Source organism: Somniosus microcephalus, chromosome 3, assembly GCF_052327205.1.
Source record: "Somniosus microcephalus isolate GS21.2 chromosome 3, FLI_Smic_1.0, whole genome shotgun sequence".
NCBI classification, from domain to species: Eukaryota; Metazoa; Chordata; class Chondrichthyes; order Squaliformes; family Somniosidae; genus Somniosus; species Somniosus microcephalus.
The window spans coordinates 320,478,843-320,506,659 of NC_140989.1; positions in this window are offsets into that span (position 1 = coordinate 320,478,843).

Sequence of the window (27,817 nt, forward strand, 5' to 3'; positions counted from 1 at the left end):
GCCTAATGGTCATCTAGGTAATGTTCTCCTTTCAGCACATTGACCTAGAGTAACATCACAATAAAAATACTAAAGAGGGATGTTTCAACAGGAATGGCTGGCACTCTAATGGCTCAAAATGAGACAGTATTACTAATTGATCAGAGTTTGTACAAGTTGCTTGTGAGGTCCAATGTTTGGTCTTTGTTGGTTGAATATAGCACTTGATTTATTCTAGACAATAAAGTTTTATTTTCTTAAAGGTATGATTAATAAGGGGGACTATAAAGGTGATGTTATTTCTTTTAGTGTAGGAGCTAATGTTGGTCCTAAGAAACTAACTTTTTGCATTAGAATTTATTACACTTATGTCAGCATTAAGCATTGAAAGGCCAGGTATTAAATGGGTTAGGTATAGAATACATCTCTCTATATTCTGTCCCAACAACGTTTATTAACCCTAACCTCAGTAACACACCCTGTACTGCACTAGTCTGATAAATCTTGTGATTGTAATCTTTGTAACTTCTCAAGGTATGATTGTAAAAATATAAGCACCAAATTATAGGCAATTTTGTGCAGTGAAGAAGCTGAGATACCATTTACTTATTCATGTGAATTAGAGAGGGAATAAACCTTTCAAAATATTCTGGATTAATCAAATCACACAATTAAATCAAAGTGTTTTCAGTATTGCATAATTACATTGTTTGATGAGTGTTTGTAAAAAAAAGAATTTCACAGATATTGTATGTGCTGTGTGCGTGCCCATCGAGGCACATGACGACTGAAAGATGTTCATACATGCTGTGTTCAATAGCATTGTGCTCTTTGAGGTTAGTTATGACAAGGGTCAATTGTAGTGCCAGGCTCTAGCCAATTTGTCCTGACAACATACTTCAACCTCAACCTGGGAAAAGCTTCCTATACTGCATCAATATAACATTTCTTCCCCACCCCATTCATTATCGTCATTGTTTTTCAATAGTGAAAGGTTTGAAAATGTGTCACTGGTTGGTATTAGAAGCAGCAATCCATTCACAATGACATGCTTTCCCCTGTGGAATAATACATTGTATTAACCCTCTATTATAACAATTCTATCGAAGTGACTTCTCAAATTGGTGTACTTGCTATGGTCAGAGATTAAAAGTAAAGGTCGCAATGGCTTTATTTATTTCACCAAGGATATTGGAAAGTGGAAACATCTGCTTTGGCTTCATAAAGTCATCCTTGGAAAGCCAGAGGCGTAGACCAGTCAACTAGTGTTAGCAGTGATGTGATAAGCTGTCAGTATCATTAAAAACATTGAGTCCCACACTAACTGGGTTTGGCAGCAGGACTGTCAGGCTGAGGGAAAAGACCTGCTGCTTGAAAGGAGATTTACTTTAGGATTACTAGCTTCTCTGTAGGGTATCTTTCACCAGTCTGACATATTATTCATACCCAGTTCAAAATGATAATATTAAAGAAATAGGATTCATGAATATTTATTTAATCTTTATATAAAAATTAAAAACTCAAATGAGATCATTTATCAGCCAGAAAAAAAATGCAACAATTCAATAATTGGAATACTTAATCACTCCAATACTTACCAATGCTAAATTAATCTGAGTAATTGATGAATGGCTAACCACATATGTAGTTGATTTAGATTCCATTAGGAAAAGCTGAAGTCACTTTATATTTATCATAAATAAGATGGGAAGAAAGAAAAGATGTATTACTAGTTATTAACTGGTCGGTTTTTATACAATTTGGTCTCATACCAATTTGATCCCTGTCACAAGTACAGGTGCAATATAGATCTGCTATTGCAGAAAGACATCAAGACATCTCTTTGTTGCTTTATTTGCCACCTACCTCTGTGGATGTGAATGTTTCCATTATATGATCTGCAGCTGGGATGGGCCCAGGCCCGGGTCAGAGCAGAGTCAGGTCAGGCCAAACCTTCAACATGTAGTAATTTCCAAAACTTTGGTGGTGCTTAGTGTTCTGAATAGCACCCACGGGGGGAGAAATTCATTATAGCCCAGGGATGGGTAGGTAGTAACTTCAGAAAAGTTTGAGATTTAGCCCCAGGTGCTAATGAATCACACGGCATGCAAAATTAAGTATCATCGCTCAAAGAAAGGATTGGAGCGCTAAATCAAGCACTAATGGCCTAGCTCAGTGGCGCTATCCAATATCAGGTGCAGTCTAATCGCAAGTCATCATTGTCACAGGCTCTTTCCAGTTCTTAAAGGGGAGGTTCATTGATGCTGCAGAACCTAATTCTCAGCATTGCTGGCTGTGAACCTGTGTCAGCAAGCAGGAGCAGGCCAAGCCCAAGGAGCCGGATGACTCAAGCAGGTGTCATGATGGCAGATCCACGCCCCAGGGAGAAAGCCCACAGATTTTTGGACCAAGCATTGGAGGAGTTGGTGTCCGCTGTGGAGAGACGGAGGGCGTGCTCTACCCGGCAAATGGCAGGAGGCCCTCGCCGCAAGTCTTCCGTGCCATGTGGAGGGAGGTTGCCCAGCATGTCTCGGGCAGCACTGTGGTCCCCAGGACCCACACACAGTGCAGGAAGAAATTTTACGACCTCACTCGGGTGATCAGGGTGAGTCAATGCTTCAACAAATGCTACATACCACCGTCTAAACCACAGTCTGTACACACTAGCCAAAGCACCCACCAACAATCTCTATGTACCAACACTCACACCCACATCTCACACCTTGCACACAATGACAACTATTCAACTATGGCAGGCACATCACCCAGACACATTGCTCCACACTCACTCACAAACTTTCCTTTCTCTTGCAGAACAAGGTGGCTCACAACAGGAGGGAGAAGGACCGCACAGGCAGGGGACAAGCTGACACCCAACCATTGTCTGAGCTAGAGACTCGAGTGCTACAAATCATTGGGCAGTAGGTGGTGTGTGCCCTGGCCACCAGCGACATTGACCCCCTTGGGCACAGCAACGGTATTTATCCCTACTCCTTCTTCTCACATCCCACTTCCCCCTCACCCTAAAAGCCTTTCGCAATTTCCAGCTAATCATGCTGTATACATGCATTTCTCCCTTCCTGCCCCCCTCCCCTCACCTTAACCCGACTATTGTGCCTTTATGCTTTCAGATAATGAGCAATCACTTGAGCAGACTGTCCCTGAGGGCACCGTTGAGAGTGAGGTGGGAGAAGAGGAGGAGGAAGAACACAGCGCATCACTGCATGTCTCACCCACGGCACCAGCTCAGATACTGGTGTTCTTTAGAGGCTAGTATAGATACTTGGAGATACTACATCCAATTCCCTCATCCAGATTATTAATATATATTGTGAACAGCTGGGGTCCTAGGACCGATCCTTGCGATACCCCACTAGTCATTGCCTGCCACTCGGAAAACGACCCGTTTATTCCAACTCTTTGCTTTCTATCTGCCAACCAGTTCTCTATCCAAGTCAATACCTTGCCCCCAATCACATGTGCCTTAATGTGCCATAAAGCCACATGCACGCTCGTCCTGCTTCTCTCTAGTGATGGGGAAGGAAATGTAATCCCTTCTCCTACTGTAGAGAGCCTCTGTGACCTCTTGGATGCAGTGATGGACGGTGAACTGTGAGATGTTAGCTATGTCTCCTGTTGCAGGCTGGAAGGATCTGCTGGCGAAGAAATTGAGGGTGACGGTGACCTTGACTGCCACTGAGAGAGTCGGGGTCGTCCTGATCTGAGGCTCGGGGTCTGGCTGCAGGAGGTGGCAGAGTTCTATGACCACCTCCTTGGTGAAGTACAGCCTTCTAATACACTGCTCCTCACTTAACTGGAGGTAGAAGTGCTGTTGGAAGACCCTCGGTGGGTAAGGCCTCCTGTTGCGAGCCCTCATGGCCCTCCTCCTCCCTCTGGCCACATGTTTCAATCTTTCTCGCTACCTCCGCTGTAGATCCTGGAGGGCGAGGTCCACTGCCCGTACAGCCCCCATTGATGTAACTAAATGTAGCAGTTTGATACATAGTGAGAATAAATGTAACTAATTTTTAGTAGCCACAACACTCCATAGACTAAACAACCTTTAAATGACTGAATTAAACTGTCGCACAATGTCAAACTGACAAGGAAGCAGTGAAACAGCACTAACCTGACAGCTGTGACTCATTACTCATGATTCCTTTAAGTAGCGCCCCTGGAGCCGGCTACCGACTGCTTCACGCCTCCTCTCCCTGTCGCTGTCGGGGCGAGGCGCTAAGGCAGGGGGCGATAATCAATTTCGCAGATCGGGCGCCCAGTGAGCATTGCACGCTCACTGACATCATGATCTGCCTGCCGCTGAAGCTCCTGGCGCTAACTCATAGCAGCGGCGCTATGGGGGTGCCGGATTTGGCATGCATTGCTGGATTTGCCTCGCCGCGGCGCTACTACCTCAGCGCCCCATTAACACCCCCGCCAGGCTAACTGGAGGCGCTAAGGTACTGAATTTCTCCCCTTATGAACTACAATTTGAACAACTGTTGAGCATCTTTTGTATCTGTCTCACATCCACCATGTTTGTAAGGCATTATAAACACTAAGGCCCCGATTTTCTGGCCGCCGTCGGGCTGCTTTTCATGCGGCCGGAGGTTGACAATCGGCAAAAAAGCGGGTCGGGACCCCCCCAGCCTGATTCCCCACCCTGTCCGACTTTCGGACCGCCGTTTCCCCGCACCCTGCTTCAGTCCTGGCCGCCGCTGGCGGGACTGGTCGTCGGCACACTAATTACCAATAATTACCTTGTTGAGGTAGATTTTCCGGGGCCGTTGCGACTTTGGGGCTTTCCCCACATGAAACCCGCCTGCGGGGAAACCTGCTGCTGAGAGCTGGCATGAAGCTTGCCGGCTTGCTAGCTGTCAGCTGCAGGTCAATGGAGAAGCTGCGATTTAAAGGGACAGCACTTGTATGTTGAAGGACCTTGTTGCTGAAGGCTTGGGGCTACTTCTTCAAGGCTTAGGCACAGCTGTGGAAGGTTGGAGCCTCACACACTTCTCCAATGTGATCTCCTGGGAAGCCCCTCTCGCCACCCTCACTCAGCGCTTCCTCAGCGGAGGCATCTATGAGAAGCATGGGACGCCTTTTTTTCCTTCCCTTCTTGCCATTAGAGGATCTCCAGCAGCAGGGGCGGCAGCAGCAGCACCAGGAACAGCAGGATCAGCAACAGGAGCACCAGGCTGGTGCTCACTCACCTGAAGCTGCACAGGCCATGGGGGCCATGGGGACCCGTTTCTGCACTGGCAGTCCTACTCAGAAGGACTTCCATGAAGATCTGGTTTCTCTGTTCAACAGATGGCCAACGCTCCTCAAGAGATGTCATTCTCTTATGAGCACTCACCATGTTTTCCGTACACTGGCAAGTTATCTCCTCCATGGAGGTTGCCAACCTTTCCATGGTGATGCGTTCATGCGCCAATGACTCTACAAAGGCTCCGCTCATGGTCGCTATGGACTCCTCCATTCGCTCCACACTCGCAGCGACCCTGGAGACAAAACCTGCCAGAGACTCCTGCATCTGTGCATGGAGATCCATCACCTCTTCTCTTGCAGATGGACCCAGAGGCAGAGGGTCGACATGCAGCGCAGCTGAGCTGAGCTGGCAGAGACCTGCGCCCTCCGACAAGGACTCTCCACTGCTGTCCCTGTCTCCAGATTCTGCTGAGGCTCACTTGTGAGCTGTGAAACATGAGGTGACAACACTACTCTATGTCCCGAAGGTCCCCCCGAGGTGTGAGTGTCTGCGCTGGTGCTGGGTGCGCTTACTTCTGCTGACGCTGCGCCCTCAGAGGTTGGAGCTTCCTCTGAGGAGTCTGGCTGCACAGCCTCTTCCTCCTGCACAGTGAGGACGGGGGCTCTGGATGGTACTGTAGGGGAGTTAAGGAAGGAGTTAAAGATGTAATGCCAAGGTTCTTCTGGTGACTCCCAGCGAGTTGGCATCTGCTGACACCTGCATCCATGCAGCATTGGGCTCAGTGGGAGGCCTCTTCCTCCCTGACCTAGGGAAGAGGACCTCCCTGTGGGCCCTAACCCCATCCAATAATGCCTGCAGTGAAGCCTCATCGAATTTGGAGGCAGCTTGGGGTCTGGCACTGCCCACAGCTGCTGCAGGCTCCGCTGCCATCCTGTATGGCTCGTTTGGAAGCCTTCCGAGGATGCAGTGCTTGCTATGGACCTTGAAAGCACCACGAATGATGACATCATACTGTGGGGATTTCTGACTCAAATTGGACAATTAGCAAGGCTTCCCACATGCTGGGAATTAATTGGCCACTTGAGGGAAAATTGCGTGGCGCTGGCTGACACTTTTTATGTGTGTCAGAAACCCCACATTCGGGGAAATCCGACCTTTCCCCACACAAGCTGAAAATCGGGGCCTAATTCAAAACACACTTAAAGACTTATTTCATGTATAGAGACATAAGATATAGAGGGGTATGAATAAAATGTAAAGGATAAGGGATTGGCAGGGTGTGGGTGGTGGTGTGCTCCAGTGATATGTGTTGCAGACTCTTTTGTTTTCCATTGATGTAAATAATTTGGACACAGGCATGAGGAATGATATTAGAGTTTCCTGAGGATACCATGGCAAACTATAAGAAAGAATGCAAAAGACTGCAGGAAGACATGAATAGATTAGCAGAGTGGGTAAAATAGATGGCAGATGTAGTTCAATGCAGAGAAATGTGAAATAACACATTTTGGGGAAAGGGCAATGAAAGGAAGTATTCCTTAAATGGTAGAACTGTTAATAGAATGGAGGAACAGAGAGGTGTGGGGCAATGTTCCACATTAAATTTTTTGAGTGCGCGGCCCATTGCGTGTTCCATTCACAGCATGCCCAAACTTTAACGTGGGAAAAGCCGGTCCCAGGCCGTGCAGTACCGGCCGTGCGGCTGCGCAGCTTATAGGGAACATTGGTCTGGGGGCACAGACACAAAGGGGTCATTTTGACTTTGGGCAATAGTGTAAAATGGGTGATGTCGGTTCAGACACCTGCTATAAATTCATCTCCATTAGCTTCAATCGGGAAGATGTATTACGGGTGGCTGATCTAATATCAGCTGTTTTACACTATTGCCATAGGTCTTTACAGGTGGGAAAGTGGTTGGCAAATATTTAAAAGGAAAATGGAATTTGGGGTTTTATACATGGGGCATTGAATATAAAAGCAGAAAGTGACTGAATTTGTACAAGGCACTGTTAGAGTATTGCATGCACTTCTAGACTCCACATTACAGGAAAGATATTCGAGACATGGAAAGGGTACAGTGGAAATTGACTAGAATGATACCAGGAATAAGATTCTGTACTTATGAAGAAATGCTCAAAAACTTGGGCATTTTTGACTGGAACAGAGAAGGTTAAGGGGGGGGAAATCTAACAGAGGTTTTCAAAATTCTGCAAGGTTTTGCAAAGGTGAGCATTGTTTCTGCGGATTAGCAAAGCTGTAACAATGGGGCATACACTAATTATTATCGGTTGTAGAACAACCGAGTATACTTAGTGTGCTTGGAGTAGTTTTTTTCACAAGTTGAGGATAATGTGGAATGTTTTACCATTGAGGTGCAGAATATGACATTATTTAAAATAGAACTGGGTAAGCAATTGAAAAATAAGACTTTAAAAAGGATATGGGGAAAGAGTTGGGAAATGGAATTACAGGAATGAGCACCAGTTGAAGACCCAGCACCGATAGGCAAAATGATCTCCTTCAGTGCTGTAATTTTAATGATTCTATGATTCACTACCTCTCAAAAACTTCTCATTCACAAAAAAAGAAATCAACCAATAATTTGAGTGACCATGTTGGTTCCCCATCCACCCCACTACACTCCAAAAAAATTAATGTGTTGTAGGAATGGTCAAATTCCTATCTAGAGATTGAGTTCGACGCAGGCAATCAATCAAAAAGGTTTTTAATGTCAAACTAACGAGTTTAAACAGATTGATGCAAAAGAACTATGAATACAGGTCTTAACAGGTCGGAAGCTCCATGAGGACTGCCTGGGCGGTCCCGTGTGTTGTGTATGGACCTTTAAGAGAATAACTGGTCTCAGACTGCAGTACCGGCAGTGACCACCCCTTGTATAAAAGGCGCTAGAGAGCCTCTGTTGTTTTAGTTTCGTTTATGCCTTTCACCAGTAAAGATCTCTTTGTTTCTCTCCTGCTAGTCCGTGTCTCAATCATTCACGGACTTAACACTGGAGACGAGTTAGAAATGAACTTACCTGCAACTCAGCAGCAGCTCCGACGACGTGTTGAAGGTCGGAGCCAGAAGAAAGAAAAAAAAAAAAAATAGGCCATTGAAACTTGAGAAATGGGCGTCGACCGTCAATCATCGATTTCAAAACTTGCAGGAGAGACTGTCCAGAGCCAGGCTGGGTTCCTCGGTCCGTGGTTTCCCAGCTAATTGGGCTGGTGGCAGGTAGTGCTCTGATCCTTCCTGGGCTGCAACGGGGCCGGGCAGCAAGTCGGGAAGCAAGGAGAGAGAGAGAGGGTGGAGCATACAGGGCGCGGCCGGTGTTTCAAAGCTGGGCAGCGTTCGGACCTCAGAAGAGGGAGGGAAGTGTCCCAGAGGGTCCACTCCACGATGGGAAAATAATAAAAGAAAAAGAATACGCGCAAGAAACCGTGGAAAGCAGCGCTAACAACAGCAGGGAAGAAGGAAAAGCGCGGGAGGCGCCATTTTGTTAAATCGGAGAAGAAGGCAAAGCGCGGGAGGCGCCATTTTAGATTTGCAAGATGCTGAAGACTGGCTGTATCGCTGCTTTTGATAATACATTAGAGGACTGGACCACGTATGTGGAAAGAGTCGAGGTATATTTCGAGGTAAACGGTATAGCGGAGGGGAAAAAGGCATCGATATTGTTAAACTTAATGGGCGCTAGAACGTACGGCCTATTGCGGGACCTGATTACTCCAGCCAAACCGAAGGCGAAGAGTTTTAACGAAATTGTTGCTGTTCTACAGGAGCACTTAAACCCTGCACCGCTGTTGATAGCAGAAAGATTTAAATTCCACAGGAGAACTCAGCACAAAGATGAGAGCAATGCTGAGTATCTTACGGAACTACGCAAGCTATCAAAGCACTGCCAGTTCGGAGCAGGACTGGCAGATACCCTACGGGACAAATTTGTCTGTGGACTCCTGAGTGAAGGAACACAGAAGAAGTTACTTGCAGAAAAAGAGCTGACGCTAGATAAGGCTTTCAGCGTGGCAGTATCGTATGAAGCAGCAGCCAGGGGAGCTGCAGAAATTCAACAAAAACCACAGGAATACGGCACCCACGAAATGACACGGGGATTTGCAAAATGTTATCGCTGCGGCAGAGCTAACCATGACCAGAAGGACTGCTGGTCCAAAGACAAAATATGCAGACGATGCGGGAAGATTGGACACATTGCACGAGTTTGTAGGTCTGGGAAGAAGACCAGCGACAACAAAAAGGCTACTAAGGAACCGTACAAGAAAGTACAAAAGATGACGGACAGTAGTTCCGAAGACCAGATGAGCGATAGTGAATCCTGAAACAGAAGACTAAGCTGTATCAAACTTCACAATGTAATCGCAAAAGAGGATCACCGAACCATTTGGGTCACTCTCACGATAGCAGGGTCCCAAGTTAAAATGGAATTGGATACAGGATCAGCGCTAACCGTCATGAATCGACGAGACTACGAGCGGCTATTTTCACACATACCCTTGAGAGAGACATCCATCGTCTTGACGACGTATACGGGGCAAAAAGTATACCCCAGAGGAAAAATAAGGGTGCCTGTCGAATACAATGGCAAGAAAATACGGAAATTGTATCTCTACATACTGCCAAATGGTGGACCACCGTTATTGGGACGGGAATGGATCAGGAAGATAAACTTAGATTGGCATTCCATTCATGCAATGACGGTGGACCGTAAAAAAGATGAAGACGTCACTCCTGGACGATTGTCAACAATCTTAGCTAACGCCAAAGAGGTATTTCAACAAGAACTGGGCACGCTTAAAGGCGTAACCGCCTCGATAAAAATAGAAGAGAATGCAGTTCCCAAGTTTTTCAAAGCAAGACCGGTACCATATGCAATTCGCCCAGCCGTCGAGGCAGAGCTGGAGAATCTGGAGAAGGCGGGCGTGTTGTCTAAGGTCGACTGGAGCGAGTGGGCGACACCCATCGTTCCTGTCATGAAGAAAATGTTAACCAAAAGTCCGGAGAGCCAAGGAAGATTCGCATCTGTGGGGATTTCAAGGTGATGGTGAACCCTGTCCTTCGCACAGTACAATATCCTCTTCCAAGGATAGAAGACATCTTCGCCTCGCTGTCTGGAGGGAAGCGTTTTACAAAAATTGACCTAGCACAAGCATATTTGCAGATGGAGGTTGAAGAGTCCTCTAGGGAGTATCTCACGATAAACACTCACAAAGGTCTTTACCAGTATCATCGATTGGTATTCGGAGTAGCATCGGCTCCGGCGATATGGCAAAGAGCGATGGAACAAGTCCTGCAAGGGATTCCGGGGACTCAGTGTTACTTGGACGACATCCTTGTAACAGGTGAAGATGACAGTGAACACCTTAACAACCTAGAACAGGTGCTCACTAGACTACGGGAACATGGGCTGCGAGCCAACCGCCCCAAGTGCGAATTTTTTAAGAAACAGATATCGTATTGTGGCCACGTGATTGATGAAGAGGGGTTACATAAGTCCCCTGACAAAATTGAAGCGGTTGTTAAGGCCCCAGCGCCTGAAAATGTGTCGCAGCTGAGGTCATTCCTCGGGTTGGTGAATTACTATCATAAGTTTTTGCCGAATTTGTCGACAATTCTGCACCCACTGAACGCCCTGCAACGAACGGGGGTAGCATGGAAATGGAGCGATGATTGCAAGCGTGCTTTTCAGAAGAGTAAGGACTTAATCACTTCAAAGGAAGTATTGGCTCACTACAACCCAGCACTGCCAATCAGGCTGGCGTGTGATGCGTCTCCCTACGGCATTGGGGCGGTACTGTCACATAAATTCCTTGATGGTTCGGAGAGGCCGATAGCTTTTGCGTCACGCTCGTTAACTTCTGCCGAGCGTAACTACGCCCAGATTGACAGAGAGGCCCTCAGCCTAGTGTGGGGGGTGAAGAAGTTCAATCACTATCTGCACGGTCAAAAATTTACTCTACTAACCGATCATCAACCTCTTGTCTCCATTTTCAACCCTCAGAAGGGCGTACCGATAATGACAGCACAACGGCTGCAGAGATGGTCCCTTTTCCTAGGGGCACACCAAAATGACATCGAGTACAAAGGAACTAAACAGCATGGAAATGCTGATGGATTGTCATGTCTACCGTTGCCAACGGTGGAAGAAGAAGACCTTGCAGTGGATCCAATGGAGTTATTCCACTCGACCATAGTCGAATGTCTCCCTGTGACGAATGCAAACATAGAAAAGGAAACACGGAATGACCCGACACTATCACGGGTCTATGATTTAACGGTGAAGGGATGGCCAGCACATGGCGAAACACTGCTGCCAGCATTCTCGCCGAGAAGAGAACAGCTGTCAGTGTGCAGAGGAACCTTGATGTGTGGATCCAGAGTAGTAATTCCACCTAAGTTGATGGATAGCGTGCTCAATGAGCTTCATGAGGGTCATCTGGGTGGGGTAAAAATGAAGAGCTTAGCCAGAGCGTTTGTGTGGTGGCTGGGAATTGATAGAGAAATCGAAGAGATGACCAAGAGCTGTGCAGGATGCCAGAAGGTCCAAAACGCCCTACCACAAGCTCCTCTGCATCCATGGGAGTGGCCCTCATCTCCATGGCAAAGGGTGCACATTGATTTTGCTGGTCCCTTCATGGACTCGATGTTTTTAATTGCAGTGGATGCACATTCAAAGTGGCCAGAGGTAATAAAAATGTCCTCAACCACCACGGAAAAAACTATCACAGTTTTACGAACCATATTCGCCAGGAATGGGCTGCCTGAACAGATTTGCTCTGACAATGGACCACAGTTTGTGTCTGAAGAGTTCCGGAGGTTCTTAAAGAACAATGGTGTTAAGCATTACACATCTGCCCCATATCATCCAGCCACTAATGGATTGGCTGAGGGGTTTGTCCAAACATTCAAGAAGGCTATCAAGGCAATGTGTAATGAAGATATACCCCTACAACACAAGGTGGACAACTTCTTGTTTGCCTACCGGAATGCGACACATGCGGTTACCAACCAAACTCCAGCCATGATGTTCTTCAATCGAAGACTACAATGCCGCTTGGATTTGGTTAAGCCAAATGTCCGAAGAGATGTGGAGAACAGGCAGTTTCAGAATATGAATGAAAGGCCGACCAGGAGTTTTAAGGTAGGTCAACCAGTTTTGGCCCGGGACTACCGCACTGAGAAATGGCAGCCAGGAATTATTTGTACACGACAAGGACCTCTCATGTATACCGTGGACGTTGGGGAGAGCATTGTAAGACGACATGCTGACCAGATTCTACAGTCACTGGAAAACGTCAAATCCACACCACGATCTGATACACCTGGTAATGAAATCGACGTTCCAATTGCAGCCTCCGCAGACCCGGTAATATTGGAAGCAGATGAACCAAACAACGACATTGATTCCGACTCAACATTGCCAGAAGAACCTGATACCCCAAAGAGGCGTTATCCAGACAGAATCAGGAAGCCTCCTCAAAGACTGAACTTATAATTGCTTAAACTTAACCAATGTATCTAGCAACAATAATTGTGATTGTAATTCGTTATCATTAGTTGTTAAATGAATGTTATGTACTGTTTATCTAAAAGGGGAGGAATTGTTGTGTATGTACCTTTAAGAGAATAACTGGTCTCAGACTGCAGTACCGGCAGTGACCACCCCTGTATAAAAGGCGCTAGAGCGCCTCTGTTGTTTAGTTTCGTTTATGCCTTTCACCAGTAAAGGTCTCTTTGTTTCTCTCCTGCTAGTCCGTGTCTCAATCATTCACGGACTTAACACCGTGGATGGCGTCATGACGTCATCACGTTTTTCCCATGTTTGGGTGATCACGTGATTAGCGGCATGACATCATCACGTTTACCCACGCTCTTAAAGGGACCGCGCGCTGTACATGCAAACAGTATATACAGTGGTACAGATTTAGTCTGTAGCTAACACATTGTTAAAGGGAATTATGTACAGTTGTTCAGAGTCCCTCAGTGGCTCTGCCACAGTGTAATTAAAAAAAAAATCATAAATTTCAAAATTTACCCACAAACTTACCCATCCCATCTTACAATGTCGCCAATCATTTTCCCCAAGCACAGGCATCCACTCTCTCAGTTGACTTTATTCATAGAATCATAAAATGTGTCAGCAAAGACAACATTTTTTTTGATGAAACTGGGAAACAGAGTGGCCGTGATTCTTGGGCTGTTGTATCTTATTAGAACTTCTGGTAAAATTTTCAGAATCATGTTACCTACAGACGTGGATCTATTGCACACATCAGGAGGGATCGTGGAATTGAACCTGATAATGGAAACAAATAATATTTGAACAAAATACTGCGGATGCTGGAAATCTGAAATAAAAACAGAAAATGCTGGAAATACTCAGCAGGTCAGGCAGCATCTGTGGAGAGAGAAGTAGAGTCAACAATGACCTTTCATCAGAACTGGAACAGGGTTTAAGCAAGTACAGAGGCAGGGAAAGGGGAAATGGGAGGAAAGAACAAAAGGGAAGGTCTGTGATAGGGTGGAAGGCAGGAGTGATTAAATAACAGAAGGGATAATGGTGCAAGGCAAGAGGAAATGGTAAAGAAACAAAAGATGGGTCTAGAAGAGGTGTAAATGGGAATAGCAGAATCATCAACAGCTGCTGTCTGAAAAAATGGGGGCAGAGGTTATGATCTGAAATTGTGGAACTCAATGTTGAGTCCAGAAGGCTGTAAAGAGTCTAATCGAAAAATGAGGTGCTGTTCCTCGAGCTTACATTGAGCTTCATTGGAACAGTGTAGGAAGCCAAAGTCAGAGTGGGAGTGGAGCGGAGAATTAAAGTGATAGGCAACCGGACGCTCAGGGTCATGCTTGTGGACTGAACAGAGGTGTTCCGCGAAGTGGTCACCCAATCTGCGTTTGGTCTCCCCAAAGTAGAGGAGACTGCATTGTGAGCAGCGAATCCAGTGTACTAAATTGAAAGAAGTACAAGTAAATCGCAGTTTCACCTAAAGGGAGTGTTGGGGCCCTGGACAACAAATAATATTTGCTTGGTCTAAATCTGGGAAATATCTGGATCTTTTGACTAGTAGATAGAATAGCTGTCCAAGGAAGTAACTTATTACTTGAGGCCTTGTCATACAGCCAAATGTTGCATCAAAATACTAATAAAAGGCCATATAGATGTAGACCAAGTGGTGTCGGATGTGCCATCTGAAGCGTTTTCAGAAAGTCAGAGTAGCTCGTCAGTCCTTGAGATATGTAGTCATTACGTCTCGTTGGGCAGAAAAATAGCATGGTGAACCAATTAGCAGTCGTGAAGAGGAATGTAGGAATGCCACAGTGGTTCATTTTTGGTCTTCTTGCTAATACTCATGGATGCAATTGGACTTTCTGTATCTAAGGTAGACAATTGAATTCTGAATGTTTTTATTTCACCTACTTGTCAAATACAATCAGCAGATGGTGGTGAGTTATGAAAAGAGTCTTTGCCCTCCTTGATAAATACTTCTATCCAAAAGGTGTTTGATTCCAAATTGTTCCTCTGGAAGGTTGCAATCTGTGGGAGAATTTCATCCCCATCTGTGCTGTGATCTTGTCAATTAAAAACATTGCCAGAGAGGGACAAAGCCTCACTAACTATCTACTCCATAGTTAAGCATCTGAAAATACTATTTGAGAAATCAGAAGTAACTAATAACTTTGTATGTTTCATTGAAGCATTCTATTCAAAACTACTAATGCCACATATCAAGTTACTACATGATGTTAGAACTAACCACCAACAACAGAACATCTCAAGCCGTTAAACAGCCTGTCGGAATATGCTGTTTCACAGCTCTATAATATTCAAGCACCACAAGACACAACCCCAATTGCCAGTGAAGTTACCAAATCACCATGTCCTACTACACTGTTCCTCTGCTAAGTTGTGCATAAATATAAGGTAGGCCCTCAGCTTGTTTTACAATATTTACTTAGATCATTATCTTCTTTAAAAGCAAGTTTGAAAAAACCAAACTCTTTTTGATGATGGCATTGTCCCTTTAAGTACAGAATCCTGATCCAAGCAGAAATGTTACCTAGTTTTAAATGCCAAGCACACTAAGTACAGTAATCCTCTGCCAAATTTCTCTTAAATATTCAGTGCCCTTTAGACATGTTACTTTTGTGTAAAATACATGTATGCTGTTATTTTTGTTTAGGTTGAATTGTTGAATAAATGATTAAAATGGTTTGTGGTACACAGTTATGGAAACCAGCTATTTACCATCTGGAATTTATAGAATTCCTGAATGAAGCATAATATTTCTTGGCAAGCTAGTTCTGCATTTATCAGGATTCAACTGTACCACAGGCTTTGGTATAAAGATCTGCAAATTGATATTTTTCATAGAATTCCTGATGCAAGCATAAAATTTGTTACTAAAATAGCTCGGCATATATTCAAGTTCATCAATGTTTATTTCTCTGACAAGTATAGCTAGTGAACTTCTATTGGGAGGATTAGACACCCTCAGAGACTGGAGACTCTTTGAGCGATTTGCTAGTGCCCAATTCAGAAAGAAGCCTCCCTGACAAACATGACTACAAAGGAAGTCCAGGATTGCCTCCAGTAACAATCTGGGTATGGTGAGAGAGTAAAGAGAGTAGCCAGGGTATAGATTTAAAGATGCCATTTACCTGTTGGATGGTAAAAAAACATTTCAGTATTCCTTAAAAGATTGTGGAGGAAAAGTTCAGTATCGCCCCATTTGGGGTGCAATTATCGGCCTGGTGCTAATTATCACCTCTGACTGCAAACTTGGCTTTTATCGCCCCTGGAGGTGATTGGAGCGCTAAATCAGGCGCTACACACCTCTCTTAAGGCGCAAAGGCTGAGGAGCGAGGCGCTACCTCAGAGCGTTGGCGAAGCTCATGTGATGTCAGTCAGCAATGGAACACAGACACAATGGCGCCGGCCAGTTCTTAAAGGGGAGGGTTGATCTTGCTCTCCAACCACACCCTGCTCATTGCAGCCTTGAATCTCGGCCTGGAGAGACCTGTACATCAAATCTGCTGGAAAGATCAATGGAGAGACCCAGGGAAAGAGCTCAGAGTGCAGCCCCCACAGTCTCTTCTAAATCGATACAAGGAAGGGCAAATCAAAATGAACCTGCAAAGTACTGCTCAGTACCCAAAACTCCTTCACACAGCATTGAATCTCTCCAGAAGTCTCTCTCTCTCTCTCTCTCAGAATGCATGGTGCAAAAATGTCACCAACAATAAAAGGCAGGAAACGGTCGCCTTTAAATAGCGCTCCCCCAGCCCCTTCCTGACTGCAAAATGCTCCCCTCGACCTGTCGTTGCTAGCGACAGGTGGTAAGGCAGGGGGCGCCACTCAATATCCGGTCCGGGGCGCTACCGGGGTGTTGCACACTCGACTGACGTCACGATCTGCTGGCGCAGGAGATCGTGGCGGTAGTGTTTAGCGCCGCCGCAAAATGTCTAGTTAATTTCGCGAGTGGTGCAGACATCACTGCACCCGGGCGCTAGTTGCTTTGTGCCCCATTAGCGCCCTCCAGAGGTGCTAACGGGAGGCACAAACCAACTGAATTTTTCCCCCTGTAAGTCTTATTATGGCTTAAAGTTGACCCAATATTGACCAGAAGAACAAATGGATTATATGAAGAGTTACATAAATAAAGCTGTAAACTGAAAGCGAAGCCCTTAAGGCTTCAAGGATTAGGTTTTACTCTATCTCTTGTATAGACTATATGGACACTAGAGTGTAATATGTTGTACTTTACACATTTGAGGGCATTTGTACCATTTCTGAAAATGAATAATAATCTCAAAAGATCTGAAATATCAAAATCATTAATAGTGTAAAGGTCTTTTAAAAAGAACTATTTTAAGTTACTTAGGAATTAATATTTAAGTCATTGACAATTGAAATTTTAGAAATAAGATTGATAGCAAAACATAAGTAAAATCAAGGCAACATTCTACAAGAACAGTTTAAAATACGGTGAGTGATCAAGGTGAGTGAGTAGGACTTTGGGACATAATGGGGATCCTTAGCTGCTTGGGAGACCTTTTGGACACGGGCCTGAAGGGGGAGCCAGCAGGAAGAAAACAATAATGGGCTGGATTTTTCCAACCTTGGCGGGTCCAGGGCGAGCGACGTCCATGGCGTGTGGGGAACCCGCATCTGTGTCGATCCCGGCCTCCAACGAGATTTTCTGTTGATGGGGCTTGTTAATCTGCGAGGTTCCAATCAATAGGAAGCGGGTCTGATGATGTCATTTGATGATGCGTCATCACCCAGTTTCCTTAGAGGGACCATGTCCACAATCATTTTGACAGTTGTGCTGTCAGTGTTCTGCAGCATTGCGGTGCTGCAAACACTGACAAGCACTGCACAAAGGTACACAGCTGCACCCAGCCTCTCCCATTACTCCCTCCATATGCTTATGGAGGGAGTCACACCACGCAGGGAGATTCTCTTCCCTTCCCAAGGGCGGAAGAGACCTCCCCAGGAAACCAACGCAGCCTGGTTGCACATTGCACAGGAGGACACAAGCAGGGATGTCATCAGGAGGACCAGACTGCAGTGGCGCAAACCTTTCAATGATCTCAGTAGATCACAAAATGTTACTACAAAGCCACACTCAAACTCACCCTGCTGTGCCACTCATCACATCCCCATCACTCTGCCTTCCCTACCCTACTCCTGCACATCCTTACTTACACCAACTTACCTTGCACCTCCACCCATCCTTCTCTATCTACATTATCACTTCCCCATCTCACTAGCCACCCCTCACCCTCACCCTCATCCTAGTCCAATCATACCAACTAATAACACACAAGAGTAGGCAGTTAGGTGTTATCGCCAATGTTCATGTAAAGTTTCTGTTAATGTGTTATCAAACATTGAAATCTTTATTTTCAACACGTTGCCTTCTTGGACAGATCTGTGTGAACCTTTGGAAGTGGCATAGTGAGTTGCAGTGAATGGTGAAACATAACGGTACCCCCACCCCCAATGGTGATGAATGTGAAAGGAATGGCTTGGGCATTGTAGGGATGCTTTATGGTGTTGGTGTGGGGTGGTGTCAACCTGGTGCATCATGTGGCAGCCAGGGTATACAGCGTCAACTGAAGTAAATCTGGCCATGGTGATGCCATCCCTGGCCTCCCGGGCAGTAATGTGCTCGGGTGCTGATGCCCTGTGTCCTGTGCAGCATCAGGTGATTGCAGAGTAGGTTGGCGCTGTTGTTGGTGCTGCTGGTGTGCCTGGTGATGCTGGTGTGCCTGGTGATGTTGGTGTTGGGGCTGATCGTGATGGGATTCTGAGGACCAAGGTGAGATTTTTTTCAAGGGCACTGATGCTGCTGGAATAGATGGCAGCCGAAGTTGAGATGACAGAAGCGATCTGCCAATGGTGAGAGAGGTTGCTCCAAGGAGGTGACACTGGATAGAGAGTTTGCTCCAAACACTTCAAACCTCCATAAAGCTGAAGAGTGTCTTCCAAATCCTGAAGGCTCCAGCCTCTAAGATTGGAAATTGAACAGCTGTGAAATGCTAGCTTTTATACCACTTTTGCAGGTGCCACCTATTCACAGCAATGGAGAGTCACTGAGAACCCGACTCACTTAACTGACGTGAGCCCCGAACGACGTGAACCTCGTAAAAACCATGGAAAATTCATTAGGACCTGCTAAAATGCTGCCTTAATACCTTTAAGCAGCTTCTTAAGTATCTCAATTGCCTGACCCGCCACTTAGTGCTGGGTCTGCAAACAGCAGGCAGAGCCGGCACTTGGGAAATTAACAAGGAGGCGGGTTCAGATTGGACTTCCGCCCCGCTGTCAATCACTGCCATTTTGCCAGCGGACCCGCCTCCGAACCCGCTCTCTGAGTGCCAGCAAAATTCAGCCCAATGTGTGGGGCCTGTTGTTTGAAATCAGAACTGATAAGATTTATGTGAGCTCCTTTGATAATTTGCAGAACACATGTGCTCTATTCTGAGTTTCCTCCTGTAAAGAATGATCAATGGTTGCCTGAGGGGTTTACTGTATAATTCTAACAAGCATCTGATAATGCAAACCCTGAAACAAACGAGTTATTTGAAGTTGGTTCAAAGTGGGCCTGTTCAGTCAACTTGAGGACCATAGTTTACTTTAGTTACAATCAATATCCATTTTTTGCTATGTTTTTTGCAATGGCTTTATTTTGCCTAAAGAAAACAAATGTCTCTTTTTTATCACATCCTTAAGTTTAAAGTCAATAATACAATACTCTTGTACATACAAGAGAATTACATCAAGAATAATGGTTATCTTGGCGTGCTTACAGACAGTGATTTAAATCAAGCCTTTAGATGGTACCAGTAAGTACACAAGCAGTTTCTAATTTATTACAATCCTGTAGGTTAGCGTACTGGCATTAAATTCCTTCAGGTTTTACTGTTTATTTTACTGTGTGATTTTATGATTTGGGTCTGTTTTGTAAGGATAGCGGCTGTTGGTGTCCATGGCAACAGCTGAGGTACTCTGCATCAATGTATTGTGCTGTTCATGCTGAATGATTAATGATTGTTATTGTTATAAGTTTGTCAAGAAATCATTTGAAGTCGATTACTCGGAAACTCAATAGCCTGTTTATATCATAAGCACGTAAAAGAAGTACATCTTTTTCAGCAAACACTTTCTTTGTGTAAGACATTAATAGAACTTCACACATGATTCTGTCATGTGACATGAAGCCACATGTTAAAACTAAACCGCCACCATGACAATGGTTAGATGTGGTTTGGGAAAATTAGGCACTGTGTGAACACAAATGGGAAGACTTGAATTGGAAAGTTCAAAAAATAAATATAATATAATTAGAAGACCGTATAGATTATGAGCAATCAAACCTGGCTAGCAGTGTATTTAAGGGTGAAACAAACTATCACTTTGATCATAATCATTTGAGCTTCCCTTTCATAGCTCGTGATTTCATCCAAATCCATTGAATGTGTTACAGCCACCTATCAAACCTATAACAGACGTTGATATCTCTTGTGCAGACATTCAAATTTGAAACTATTCAGCTGGCACATTAAAACAATTCAAAACACAACATAACCATCAGAAAATAACCCTACCTGCTTGGCGGAAACCGGACAGGTGCCAGTTAAAATCGACCAGGTGACTTACCTGCTGATGTCCTGCCTAGATCCTGCCAACTTCTATTTTAACCTCTTGTTCTGAGCAGGTGGCAAAGCCAGTGCCTGAAGCCGGCAGGGTCCTTCTTTAAATGTGCAGATTAGAGTCCAATGATGTCATCGGAACCCCTAACTCTAACCTGAGAGAGGAAATCCAGTGAAGACATTGGGAAGAGGTTCTAGGACCACAATATGGCAAAACAAGTTTTTTTTACTTTCCTTGTGGGGCCACGAGGAGCAGGAGTTGTCCTGCAGGCCCCACAAGGAAAATTTAGACTTGCCCCCCTTCCCACCTGTGAGACCCTCCTGAAACCCCCTCCCTGTCACTTATCTTCTTGCTGATGAGCGTTCCTTTGTTCGGGGTGGGGGGGCAGGCGGTGGTGACTGGAAGGTGCTGTGAGTCAGATATTGACCGTCTACCTCTGGGACCTGACTTTAAATCTAGCCCAGAGATGAATATTGTGATTAATACAATGCAATGGTAGAAGATACTTTATCTGGTAAGTAATCATTAAGGTTATTTCCATTTATCAACAAATTGCTTGGCCAAACTGATGAATGAATTGCTAAAAAATAAATGGCAACTTATGTTCACACAACAAATCCTGGAAACGAATCCATAAACGAATCACCATATAACTTTCTCCTCAATTCAGATGTAGTCTTAGCACAACAGTGTCATTATGCTACCACTTTCACTTTGATGATGTAAAAAAAGTTTGCGATGCACTTTAAAGTAAGTGTGACAATTTAATTCAGCAATCAGTTCTGATCTGACTGCTGACTGCACTGATAACACACAGTGTGAGCCCAACTCCAGTAGGCAATCTCATGTCATTTGTGTAGTGATCAGTAACCTGTCATTCTGGAATGGTACACTAGGTGGTGCTGTATGTATATAAGAGTGGGCTACCCAGGATGCACTAGGCTACCCACAAGGCAGCACTCAAGATGGAGGCCTCTACAGATACTGTACCTAGTCCACATGTGCTCAATAAAGTGTCTAGCAAAAGCTAGCTGTTCTTAATAAAAACAACTAGTTATTAATGAACATAACATGGTACCAGGATTGGTAAGATCTGCTGAATATTGTGCAACGTGACATGGAGAATTTGAAGACACCAGAGCGTTTGAAACTCACAGGAAATGTCGACTACAATTGGCAGACTTTTAAACAACAATTCGAACTCTACATTGCTGCCATCGGGTACGGTACAAAGCCAGACGCAAGGAAAATAGCATTGCTGCTCATGGTTGCAGGCCCACAGGTGATAGAGGTATTTAATACATTTGTATTTAATCCAGAGGAGAACAGAGAAAAATTAGACGATGTGCTAAAGAAGTTTGATACACATTGTTCTCCCAAAAAGAATGAAACCTATGAGAGGTACATCTTCCATTCTCGGACACAGCAGCAAAATGAGACTTCTGATAGCTTTTTGACTGAGCTGAAGCTGAAAGCACAGACATGTAATTTCTCTGAGCTGAAAGCATCCATGATTCGTGACCAGATTGTGTTTGGTATTCATGATAAAAAAAAGTCAGGGAACGTCTGTTGAGAGAAACCGAACTAACATTGGAAATTGCTGTGAAAATATGCCAAGCTAGCGAGCTAGCTCAAAAGCATGCCAAGACTTTCAGTGAAATCAATGATGATGCGATTGCAGTAAGTGCTGCTGTCGGTGCTGTGTCCTACAAGGGGAAGAAACATGGGCAGAACAGAAGTGAAAAGCAATCGGAGGAAGGAATTTTTAATTGAAAACGCTGTGGTTACAAACACCACTTAAAACAATGTCCAGCGTTTGGAAAAATGTGCACAAAATGTCATGGAAAGAATCACTTTGCCAAACAATGCTTTTCAAAAGTAAAAACTAAGAAAGGGCAACGAGTTAATGTAATTGAGGACACTGATTTAAGTGAGACATGTTTTGTAGGAATGGTGTCATGTGTCAATATCAAAAAGGATACAGAAAATGTGCAGCCCTCAGGAATTAACAATGCTGAACATAAAGTTAATGCAGTAAAAGAGGACAAATGGATGATCCCACTGCAGGTAAATGGAGCATTAGTTACATTGAAACTAGACACTGGGGCAAAAGCAAACTTAATCAGTATGAGTGACATCAACAATATGAAAGAAAAACCCAAAATACAGAAAAAGTCAGTACTACTGAAGGACTATAATGGACAGAAAATAGATAGCTTAGGTGTATGCAGACTTAAAGTGACAGTCAAAGACAAAGTGCATCATCTCATGTTTTCTGTTGTGGCTGAAGGACTTGATTCACTACTAGGTGGCAAAGCGTGTGAGGACTTAGAACTGGTGAAGAGAGTCTACCGTATAAACTGTGCCATAAGCAGACCAGATGACTCGGTGGATTCTGTAGTGAATAATTTCCAGGATGTGTTCAAAGGATTTGGAGTTCTACCATTCACTTACAAGATCCAGCTAAAGGAGGATGCTCAGCCAGTGGTACATGCTCCACGAAGAGTTCCAGCACCCCTGCGTGACCGGCTTAAGAATGAACTGGACAGAATGACCACACTAGGAGTCATCAGGAAAGCCGAAGAGCCAACAGACTGGGTTAACTCCATGGTATGTGTAAAGAAAAAGAACAATGATCTAAGAATATGCATGGATCCAAAGTACTTAAATGCAAACATAAAACGTGAACACTACCAGATTCCCAAGCGAGAAGAAATCACCAGTGAAATGTCAGGTGCCAGATACTTTACAAAGCTCGATGCCTCACAAGGATTTTGGCAACTAAAACTGGATGAAGAGAGCACCAAATACTGTACCTTCAACACACCATTTGGCAGGTATTGTTTCCTCAGAATGCCTTTCGGGATAATATCTGCATCTGAAATCTTTCATAGAGCGATGGAACACATAATTGAAGGTCTGGAAGGAGTTCGGGTCTATGTTGATGACATCATCATCTGGGGCTCCACACTGAAAGAACACAATGAGAGACTGACTAAAGTGCTACAGAGCATACGCCGGAATGGACTGAAGCTCAACAAAGCCAAGTGTCAGTTTGGCGTCCAGGAAGTCACTTTCCGAGGAGATAATCTATCTGATAAAGGAATAGAGCCAGATATGGAAAAAGTAAACACCATACTCAAAATGCCCCGACCCACTGACAAAAAAGGAGTGCTACGCATCATGGGGATGATAAACTTCATTGGAAAGTTCATTCCTAACTTGTCAGCCAAGACAGCCTGTCTGCGAGACCTGCTACGTAAAACAAATGAGTTCGCATGGACAGAAAGACATGAACAAGAGTGGATAAACCTCAAAACAGCGCTGACAACCACACCTGTACTCACCTTCTTTGACCCAACAAAAAGAATCAAAGTGTCAACGGATGCATCAAAAGATGGCCTAGGTGCGGTCATGCTACAAGCAGAGGGTGAAGATTGGAAGCCTGTTGCCTATGCCTCCAGGTCTATGACTGATACTGAGTGTCGATACGCCCAGGTTGAAAAGGAATGTCTAGGCTTGGTAGGTGGACTAGAAAAGTTTCATGGCTACATATATGGACTTCCCACCTTCACAGTTGAGACAGACCACAGCCCATTGGTTGCCATCATAAAAAAGAACCTGAATGAGATGTCTCCAAGGATTCAACGACTCATGATGAAGCTGCAAAGATATGACTTTGAACTGATCTACACACCAGGCAAATACATAGTGTTAGCAGATGCACTATCCCGAACACCCACAATGAGTCATGTGAGCTCTACTGAAGAAGACGTGGATGTTCATGTGAGTATGGTCACTGCTGCGCTGCCCATGTCAGACACAAAATCAAAGCAAATAGCAGAAGAAACAGTCAAAGATACAGTATTACAAACAGTAATAGAGAACATTCATCATGGTTGGCCAAAAGGTTCCTGTCCAAAATATTTTCACATAAGGTCAGAATTGAGTGTCGCAAGTGGACTATTACTAAAACAGAACAGAATAGTCATTCCACAGGCTCTACGTCAAGACATGCTCAAAAGGATTCATGAGGGACACCTCGGAATTGAAAAATGCAAAAGGAGAGCAAGAGACACTGTTTATTGGCCTGGCATAAATAAGGACATTGAGAACATGATAGGCAAATGTGAGACATGTCAGAAACACCAAAACAAACAAGCAAAGGAACCAATGATAGTAGCTGACATACCAACAGCACCATGGCAAAAGGTTGGTATGGACCTTTTTCATTTAAATGGTAAAGACTATCTAATAGTGATTGACTACTATTCTAACTATCCTGAGATGGCACTGCTCTCAAGCACCACAGCAAGCAGTGTCATAATGCATGTGAAATCCATCTTCGCCAGACATGGAATTCCCAGGATTGCCGTTAGCGACAATGGTCCGTGCTTCAACTGTAAGGAGTGGCAACAGTTTGCAGCACATTATGACTTTCAACACATCACATCCAGTCCTTTGTATGCTCAGTCGAATGGTAAGGCAGAGAAAGGTGTTCAAGTTCTCAAGCAGCTACTGAAGAAAGCAACAGAAAGCAAGTCTGATCCTTATCTCGCCCTGCTGAGCTACCGAGCCTCACCTTTAGACTCTGGTTCTTCACCTGCTGAACTCTTAATGGGTCGCAAGTTGCGTACCATGCTACCCTGCTGTGCAAAAGAAAAGCAGAGTAAGGAACTGAGACAGAGACTTCAACTGTTAAAGCTGTAACAGAAATCATACTGTGACAAGTCATCCAAAACTCTGAAACCATTGACAATGGGTGATGTTGTCAGGATTGAGGATCCAGATGCATGGAACAGGAAAGCTACAGTTCTTGAGGAAGTAGGACCAAGGTCATACACTGTTAGAACTGAGGAAGGACAGATTCTCAGGAGGAACCGCCGTTCCCTCCTAAAAACACAAGATACTATCGAAGAGCAAATCAATGACAATGCCGCAACTGAATCTTGTCACTCACCACCAGAACAATCTAACACAAATACACATACAGGCTCTCATGAAAACACATCAGACTTACCTGTGCTGAGAAGATCCACACGTGAAGTGAAAAAGCCTGATAGACTTAATCTTTGAGTACAAAGAAAACTACATTGAAAATGTATTGACTGTTGAAGATGTTTATGTTGTTATTGATTGATATTGATTGATACTGATTTTGTTTAACCTCAAAGAAAGGGGGATGTAATGATCAGTAACCTGTCATTCTGGAATGGTACACCACGTGGTGCTGTATGTATATAAGAGTGGTCTACCCAGGATGCACTAGGCTACCCACAAGGCAGCAATCAAGATGGAGGCCTCTACAGATACTGTACCTAGTCCACATGTGCTCAATAAAGTGTCTAGCAAAAGCTAGCTGTTCTTAATAAAAACGACTAGTTATTAATGAACATAACAATTTGGTCTTTGCAAACAATGTAGTAATTACAGAAGAGTTTCCCTGCTGTCTGCCACAGGGAAAGTCATCACAAGAATCCTGCTCAATCGCCTTCTCCCAGTGGCCGAAGAGCTCCTCCCAGAGTCGCAATGCGGATTCCGCCCACTAAGGGGCACAATGGACATGATCTTCACCGCGCGTCAATTACAAGAGAAATGTAAGGAACAGCACCAACTTCTGTACATGGCCTTCTTTGATCTCACAAAGGGCTTCGACACTGTCAACCGTGAGGGATTATGGAGTGTCCTCCTCAAATTTGGCTGCCCTCAAAAGTTTGTCACCATCCTCCGCCTGTTTCACGACAACATGCAAGCCGTGATCCTGACCAACGGTTCCACCACAGACCCAATTCACGTACGGACCGGGGTGAAGCAAGACTGTGTCATCACACCAACGCTCTTCTCCAAGGTCATCCCATCCTCTGTCGTCGAATTACAGTATGCAGACGATGCTTGCATCTGCGCTCACTCGGAGGTCGAACTCCAAACATCATTAACACCTTCACCGAAGCGTACAAGAGCATGGGCCTTACGCTAAACATCCGTAAGACAAAGGTCCTCCACCAACCTGCCCCCGCCACACAGTACTGCCCCCCGATTATCAAAATCCATGACAAGGCCTTGGACAACGTGGACCACTTTCCATACCTCAGGAGCTTACTGTCAACAAGGGCAGACGTCGATGATGAAGTCCAATACCACTTTCAGTGTGCCAGTGCAGCCTTTGGTCGCCTGAGAGAGTGTTTGAAGACCAGGACCTCAAACCCTGCACTAAGCTCATGGTCTACAGAGCAGCAGTGATACCCGCCCTGCCTCAGAGACACGGACCATGTACAGCAGGCACCTCAAAGCACTGGAGAGGTACCACCAACGCTGCCTCCGCAAGATCCTGCAAATCCATTGGCAGGATAGGCGCATCAACATCAGTGTTCTTGCTCAGGCCAACATCCCCAGCATCGAAGCTTTGACCACACTCGATCAGCTCCGTTGGACGGGCCACATCGGCCGCATGCCCGATACAAGACTCCCAAAATGAGTGCTCTACTCGGAGCTCTGACATGGCAAGAGAGCCCCAGGTGGGCAGAGGAAACGCTTCAAGGACACCCTCAAAGCTTCATGAAATGTGCAACATCCCCACCGACACCTGGGAATCCCTGGTCCAAGACCGCACAAAGTGGAGGAGAAGCATCCGGGAAGGCGCCGAACACCTCGAGTCTCTTTGCCGGGAGCAAGCGGAAGCCAAGCGCAAACAGCGGCAGGAGCGCACGTCAACCCAAGCACCCCACCCACCCGCCTCTTCAACCACCGTCTGCCCCACCTGTGACAAAGACTGTAGGTCCCACATTGGACTCATCAGTCACCTGAGACCTCATTTTTAATGTGGAAGCAAGTCATCCTTGGTTCCGAGGGACTGCCTAAGAAGAAGAAGAGTATAACTCCAGCCATGTTTTAAAAATACTTAGGCGGCCCTTTGGAGGATCGGAACGCTTTATAAGCTTTGAATGTTTTTTGGTCTTTGGAGAGTATGGACACTCCTGCCGGCTCTCTCCCAATATTACAAATGAACCAGTCAGGATTCCGAGCTCTGTGCAAGCATGCACATAATACCACCCAAAAAGGCTATTGGAAACACGGGGCCTCAAATTGCATTTGTGGTGCAAGAGAGATTGCTGTGCTGCTGCATTGCCAGTGCAAACAGCCCCAGTGCAGGAGCGCATTGGCTGCGCCTAAGACTGTACCCAGATCATTGAATAATTATCCATAACTGTCTATGGAACTTTGCCCTTGTGCAGGGAGCCAGCCCAATGTAACAAGTGGAATTCTGGCCATCAAGTCTGTAAAGTCTGTAGGTATTATGGCGAATTAATACACAGACTACAAGAGTAACTTTAACAGGACTTTACTATTCGAAGGTCAGGGCGAATCTGCCCAATAAATCCTGACACAGCACTTATATACTGGTGTGGTCACCGTCGGTATTACAGTATACAGCAGCCAAGATAAAGTAGTGC